At 59.2% G+C, this 7,102-nt stretch overlaps 1 protein-coding gene across 1 annotated transcript in view; it reads right to left on the reverse strand.

Moving 5' to 3' along the window:
- Nucleotides 1-7,102, reverse strand: part of PTPRN2 (protein tyrosine phosphatase receptor type N2) — a 447,003-nt gene that overhangs the window by 82,079 nt on the left and 357,822 nt on the right. The window lies entirely within an intron of this gene.

Here is a 7,102-nt window from a genome sequence, read left to right on the forward strand (position 1 = left end):
CCCCCCTGTTCTGTTTGCCCTAAAGAAAAAAAAAAAAAAAAAAAAAAACTCTCAAAAAAACAAAACAAAACAAACAAACAAACAAAAAAGTCCACACTTCCAGGCTCTTGACCATCTCCAGGACCTGCCATCAGAGAAACTGACCCAGAGCATGGTGAGGGGTGGGAGGTTGTCCGCTGTGCTGTGGAAGAGGTGACACTACAGTATCATCTCTACGTGGGCATTGGGAGTTTGGTTAGCCAAATGTTTTGGCAGGAAATGTGGCAGTGTCAGCCAAGATGATGGATGAGCACACTGATGACCTGGGATCTTGCTTCTAGAATGCAGGCTGCATGTGCTGTTAGAAGGCTTCACTGTGCCATTAGAAGGGCACAGGCTTGGAGATAGCCAGAACTCCTGGGAGTCTGAGACCATAAATAAACTATTTTGCAGCTAACGATGGGGAGAATGGGGCAGCACTATCTCCTGCACACATGGTTACATGGAAGGAAGCATGGGCTTCCATGGTGGCCCTTTCATGGGTCACAGGGAAACACATGTACTTCTGTCTCCTGTGACCCTGGAGGAGTTTCAGAAGGGCAGGATGGCCCCTCCCACAGTACACCTCCCGCATGTGGGTACAGCTGTCCTTAAGCATCTTCAGGGAGCACACACAGATAGACATGCTGCCTGGGCTTCCGCCCATAAAAAAAAAAAAAAAAAAAAAAAAAAACTCTCAAAAAAACAAAACAAAACAAACAAACAAACAAAAAAGTCCACACTTCCAGGCTCTTGACCATCTCCAGGACCTGCCATCAGAGAAACTGACCCAGAGCATGGTGAGGGGTGGGAGGTTGTCCGCTGTGCTGTGGAAGAGGTGACACTACAGTATCATCTCTACGTGGGCATTGGGAGTTTGGTTAGCCAAATGTTTTGGCAGGAAATGTGGCAGTGTCAGCCAAGATGATGGATGAGCACACTGATGACCTGGGATCTTGCTTCTAGAATGCAGGCTGCATGTGCTGTTAGAAGGCTTCACTGTGCCATTAGAAGGGCACAGGCTTGGAGATAGCCAGAACTCCTGGGAGTCTGAGACCATAAATAAACTATTTTGCAGCTAACGATGGGGAGAATGGGGCAGCACTATCTCCTGCACACATGGTTACATGGAAGGAAGCATGGGCGGCTTCCATGGTGGCCCTTTCATGGGTCACAGGGAAACACATGTACTTCTGTCTCCTGTGACCCTGGAGGAGTTTCAGAAGGGCAGGATGGCCCCTCCCACAGTACACCTCCCGCATGTGGGTACAGCTGTCCTTAAGCATCTTCAGGGAGCACACACAGACAGACATGCTGCCTGGGCTTCCTTCGCAGCACAGAACACCTTGAAGAGCAGTACATACGCAGGCCACTGTGGCTCACCTGTAAAGGGGCAGGATTTGGAGGGTGTTGAAAGAGGAGGGTGGGGCTGCACCATGGGCCAAGGCACCTGGGCGAGGTTCCTGGGTCATGTGCCACCTGGGCCTGGGTCCTGCTGCCCCTTCTGTTCATAGGCATGGTGGTGGGGGACGCAGGTGCTGGCCAACACCTGTCTGTGTCTCCATGGTGAGCCGACAGCATGGGATCACTAACCAGGGTGACAGCATGAGACACTGTGGTGACAAGGAGGCTCGGAAGCCACCAGGCTACTCAGGACACTGGGACGGATGCTGTAGCTTCGGGCCAGCTGGGAAGCAGGGTGGCCATCAGGGCCAGGTGATTCTGCAGCTGCAGCCCAGGCGGGTCCATGTCGCTCCTTCATGCTCCTTGGCTGTGGTGGCAGTGTGCACAAGTCCTGTAGCCTTTGGAGTTGGGAGGGTCACCTGTGTGGTCACTTTGCTTCTGCAACCTTGCGCCTCATCCTGGGCTCCCCAACATTCTCCTGTGGTGACTGATGGTAACCTCGGAGCCTCGGCATGGCACCCGGCACGTGTGCGGTGTACAGGCCTCCCGGCTGCCCACTGGGAGATGGTGCCCTGGGACCCGCTAGGAGGGCAGGAGATCCACGCATTGTGCTGGGGCAGGTGGAGCTGGGAGCCACCAGCTCCCCTGTGGACACACTCAACAGACCTTCAACACAAGTAGCCCTGGAAGAAGGTGCTGGGCGGGACACGCAGCACCACATCACTCCTCGGTGCAAACACACGTTCCCCAGGGCGGGAAGGGCATGTACCCACTGGACTCACCAGTAACCAGGGTCAGCGAGCGAGGCCCTGGAAGGAGGGATGGCCGATGCCTTAAGCACTAGGTCCTCAAGGCCCAGGGGCCTCCATCCAGACACCAAGTGCCTGGGCTGCTAAGAAGCCAAAGACCTGCAGAAGCGGGGCGGCAGGAGAGCTCTGCAAGTACGCCACTGAGAACGGAGGCCCTCAGGGACTCAGCCCTGGACTCAGGCTAGAGAGGCCGAGGTGGCACCGGCCACCTCCAGCAGGACACATCACTGCTCACGCCCACGGGCCTGTGGCAAGCTCGGAGAATGAGTCCAGGCGGGAAGAGCAGCATGGGCCTCGGGCTGGGCAGCACAACAAGCTGCCTGGGCACTTGCTGCCCTTCTGTGTCCGGGTCCCCATTGCCATGTGGTGCCTTCCATCGCGGCCATCGCCGCTCTCGTTGACTGGCTCACTGTGGAGCGGCCTTGCCGTGCTCCCGTCCCGTAGGCTCACCCAGTACCACAGCGTTCACAGGTGCACCTTCTCGTCACCAGAACGATTTCCCAAGAACAGAGAGCGTAAGGGTCTCGGTCCCTGCCCTGCTCTTCGAGGCGAATGGAGACGTGTTTTTACAAAAGGACTAATGTGACGCCTTCTCCCTGAATTCAAGTCTACATTCTTTATTTGCCAGAGAGAGCAGTAAGAGCAGGCAGGGAGGGAGAAGGCACCCCGTGGGCCATGGCCACACTCAGACCCCTCTTCTCCATTCTCCCTCCAGTTGGGATCTGGGGCATGCACACACGTGCCTGGTGTTTCCAAGCCAGCCGGTCAGGGCATGAGCTTGCCAGAGATAGAGCGACAGGTACAGAAAGTGAAAACCACCCCCGGGGAGATGGCCATGCCACAATCCTTTCTCCTCCACTCCTCTTAGAATTTTGGGCATTCATGTACACGCGCCTGGCGTGAGTTTTAAGCATGATGTCCGGAACTTGAACCATGGTCAACTACATGGGAGTTCAACGACATCTGCTGGTCCCAGAAATCGATCTTTAAAAAATGTTCAAAGATGTGTCTTTGCTCTTCCTATGCAATAGGATGTGAGCCACCACGCCCTGCACAGACTTAAACACAGTAAGCTACGGCCCCTGAGGGCCCCTGATGACGTCACTTGCTTCTCGGTGTTCTGACGTGGCCCTGCCAACAGCTCTCCAGACACGTCCCAGCTTCTCAGTGATGGCGTCTGTCCCCGCCTCCTTCCCAACGCCCACTTGGAGCCTTGGCTCGAGGGCCAGCCAGACTCCGGGACACCACCCCGGCCATGCACCCTTCCCTCTGGGCCAAGGCTGCCCATTTCCAGGGCAGGTGACACTCCAGGTTATGTGCCCTCTCTCCTCAACTCCAGCTAAGAATGCTAGGACTTCAGAGGCACCATTAAGAAGACAAATGGATACTCCAGTAGGGGCTCACGGGGCACAGCCCAGAGCCAGCCGTGAGGCCACTGGCTGCCCAGACCCCGGGGCGCTTGCTCGCTGACCCCACGTCTCGGCCATGACCCTGCCCTGCTGGTGCGCCCATGTGACCTCACAGTGGCCATGTCAGGGGACACACAGCTGACTTGTCCTCTCCGGAGCCCTGGGAGGAGGACTTTCCCAGCACCGTCATACACATGGGAAACAGGCCAGAGGAACTGTGGGGCACAACCGGTAGGTACCCACAGGCCTAGGCGCTCCACGACAGGCCAGGGCTGAGCCCGACTGGCCCTTCAGGCTCCTCTCGAGCCGGCCCGCACCCTCAAGGGCCTGACGTGTGCACTCCCCTGGCTCCCACCTGCCTTGACTGGGCCACCACGGGCCCTTGGCCTCGTCCCAGCAGTGACCGCCAGTCCCAGTGTCTGGTCTCCTTGGGGACTGCGCAGGCCCCGTAGGACTCGTCATGGTGACAGGAGACTGGCTTTCCACCAGCCAGGGGACCTCCTGTTCCGTCCATGGAAGCCTTCCCAGCCACCTTGTCCTTTATGAGGCTGATTCGGGGCTCCCCGTGGAGGCTCCTGTGTTTTCAGCTGCGCACGTAACACAGCGTCCTGCAAAGGGACGAGGGGGCGTGTGAGGCCGGACTGAGTCCAAGGGCTCCGCTCACAGGGCCTCTGTCCCGAGCCGCCTGGGTGCCCAGCATGGGGAAGTACTTGGCGCTGAGCCGCCCCAGCGCACACTCTGCCCCGCTGCCCACATGCATGCTCTGGGTCTGCCTGCAGTGATCGCCTTGGCATGGGCTATTTCCAGGTGTGCCGGCCAACGCCATCTGACTGGGCCGCCCTGCTCCCCACGGCGTGTTCGGCACACGCAGCTCCGGTCATTCCCCTCGTGTCCTGAGCCGAGCTGACCATGCCCAGTGAGCAGCTGAGTGTCAGGAACGAATGGTAGTGCCTGGATGCGGCATACGTGGCCTGGTGGTCCACGGACCCTCCATGTGGCCAGGGAGGGCGTGTGCAGGCTGTCGGGTTGACATGAGTATCTCCACACAGAGGGTCAGGCGTGGTCACTGCAGAATTGTCCTCCTTGTGGCTTTCATGGTGTGGGAGGCCAGAGGCCAGCTATCCTGTCTTCGACAGCCAGAACCGAGGAGCAGGGCCGCCCCATCTAACGGGAATGTGCTCGTGGCCTCTCCTGTGAGGATGGCCGATGCCAGAGCCAGGGGGACCCACGCCACCTGCACTCCGGTGAGACCTGGTGAGTGCTCTGTGGGGCTTGCTGAGGCCTTGGGTCTCCTCCGCAGGGACGGGGGGATGTCACCTACATGCCGGAGAGACCTGGGGAGTGCTCCGTGGGGCTTGCTAGGCCTTGGGTCTCCTCCACAGGGACGGGGGTGTGACATCATGTATGGGGCGCTCCAGCCCCAAAGACCCTCAAAGACACCAGGACTACTGAGAGAAGAGGGGACAGAGGGACACGAGGATGCCATGGCGCCACCTACCCCGGCTACAACTGCCGTTCACACAGTCGGACACACACATGCCATGTGGCGTGAGGCCGAGAATTGGCCTCCTGAGCTTACGGTCTAGGCAAACGGAGTTGGGAGCTGGTGGACCTGCAGCTCAGGGCCGAACGCCTGTCTGAGCTCGGACCCAAGTCGAGCAGGAGGAGGTGCCTCTGGACACACGGTGGCGAGTCTCGCGGTGTGGAACAGCCTCGGAGCGCAGCAGCGCTCGGGGTAGCTGGGGACAGGCCCGTCCCGTGGTGTAGGTGTCTCCCTGGGCGGTAACCTTACATTTGTTTCAGGTTTGCTTTGTACATGTGAAGGCCGAGACACCTTTCCGTGGAAAGATCACGCTTCCCTGTTCACGTGGACCTGAGATACCGTCAAACTGTAACTTACGCATCTCAACACTCAGAAATACCAGACACTGCAAGTTCCTGAACCAATGCCCCGCAAGCCTGTCAGATAAAACCCTCCGCTAGCAGGTTCGGCCCTAGTGCCGACGCCCACCGCGGGACCAGATGCCTGGCCCAGGCGCCCTCCCTGAGGGACAAACACTGAGATTCTCTGAGAGCCCGCACGTGGTGTGGCGGAGCAGGGGCTGACGGTGCGGTTCGAGCCCCAGACCTGGCAGCTTGGAAACAGCAGATGCACGTGTGTGCAGGACACATCCTGGAGGAGAATGGGGGGAAGGAACCGTGGCGTGGCCATACCCCGTGGGCTACTTTCTCACTTTCCCTCTCTCCCTCTCTGGTGAGTGCACGTACCCTATAACAAAGCTTCAAAAGAAAAAATTCTCTAAAAATCGGATCCAAGGACCATCACTGCAGCTCACCAAAAGAAAAGGGCGTGCCACGTTAGTGACTCGGACACGGCGCCAGCTGGACCCTGGGCACGGGCGCAGGTGCGCGATATGTTTGCTGATGAACTATGTGTCCTGCATAACGGGCCTGGCCCACGAGACAAGGGAGCGGGTGGGAAGGGGCTGCCGTTTCTGCCAGACCATGAGAGCCCGACGCCCTGACTGCGGGAAGCCAGTGCCGCCGGGGCTACGTCCCTGCATGGCCAGGAGCTATCTCCGCAGACAGTCTCAAGCACCCTTGCGGTGGCATGCACGCAGCGGCCTGCGCTCTGGCTCCACGCCCCGCAGTGAGGCACATTCCCTGGCTGTGGTCTAGCTCCAGCAGCTCACGTGCCACTGAGGAGAAAGGGCAGTGAGCCGAGGCCCGCAGTGGCCAGCTCACGGGCCCACCTGTGGCGTGGGAAACGTGCCGAGAACCGGTGTCCCAGACCCGGTGCAGCCACTGCTCCCGTGAAACCCAAGCCCGATGGCAGGAGGGCAAATCCCTTACAGACGAAGCCCCAGCTTGGGTGCACAGACCATGCCGGGGCCTGGTGTGCAGGCTCTCACGGCTCGCAGAAGGGGGCCCCGTGGCCAGAGACCCACGATGGCTTTTCTAATAGACAAGCAATGGTCTCACGTCACAGGCCCCGCACCGTCACTCAGGCACTTCCTGCGGAAAAGACCACTTTGCCGGAGCCTCTGGGAGGCCCTGCTAAAGCGCTGGGCCCCTGCCCGCCTCCTCTGGCCAAGCGCTGTGACAGAGGGCATGGGGGATGCCTACCTGCCCATGTGGCCCTTGGGGGCCCGGCCGGGGTGGGCTATGTGTGGATCAGGCAGAGCAGACCAAGGTGGAGCCACGAAGCCACTCAGACGTTGCGGTCCCTACTCACGCCGAGGAGAGGGGCCCAATCTCAGCTCTAGTGCATGTGTGCCTGTGTGCATGTTGGGGGCGGGGGGACTAGTGTGAGTGTGTGCGTGTGTGTGTGGCGGGGGACTAGTGTGAGTGCGTGCGTGTGAGTGTGTGTGTGGCGGGGGACTAGTGTGAGTGTGTGCGTGTGTGTGTGGCAGGGGACTAGTGTGAGTGAGTGCGTGTGTGTGTGGCAGGGGACTAGTGTGA

The sequence above is a fragment of the Tupaia chinensis genome, unplaced genomic scaffold (genome assembly GCF_000334495.1).
Source record: "Tupaia chinensis unplaced genomic scaffold, TupChi_1.0 Scaffold000110_1, whole genome shotgun sequence".
NCBI lineage: Eukaryota > Metazoa > Chordata > Mammalia > Scandentia > Tupaiidae > Tupaia > Tupaia belangeri.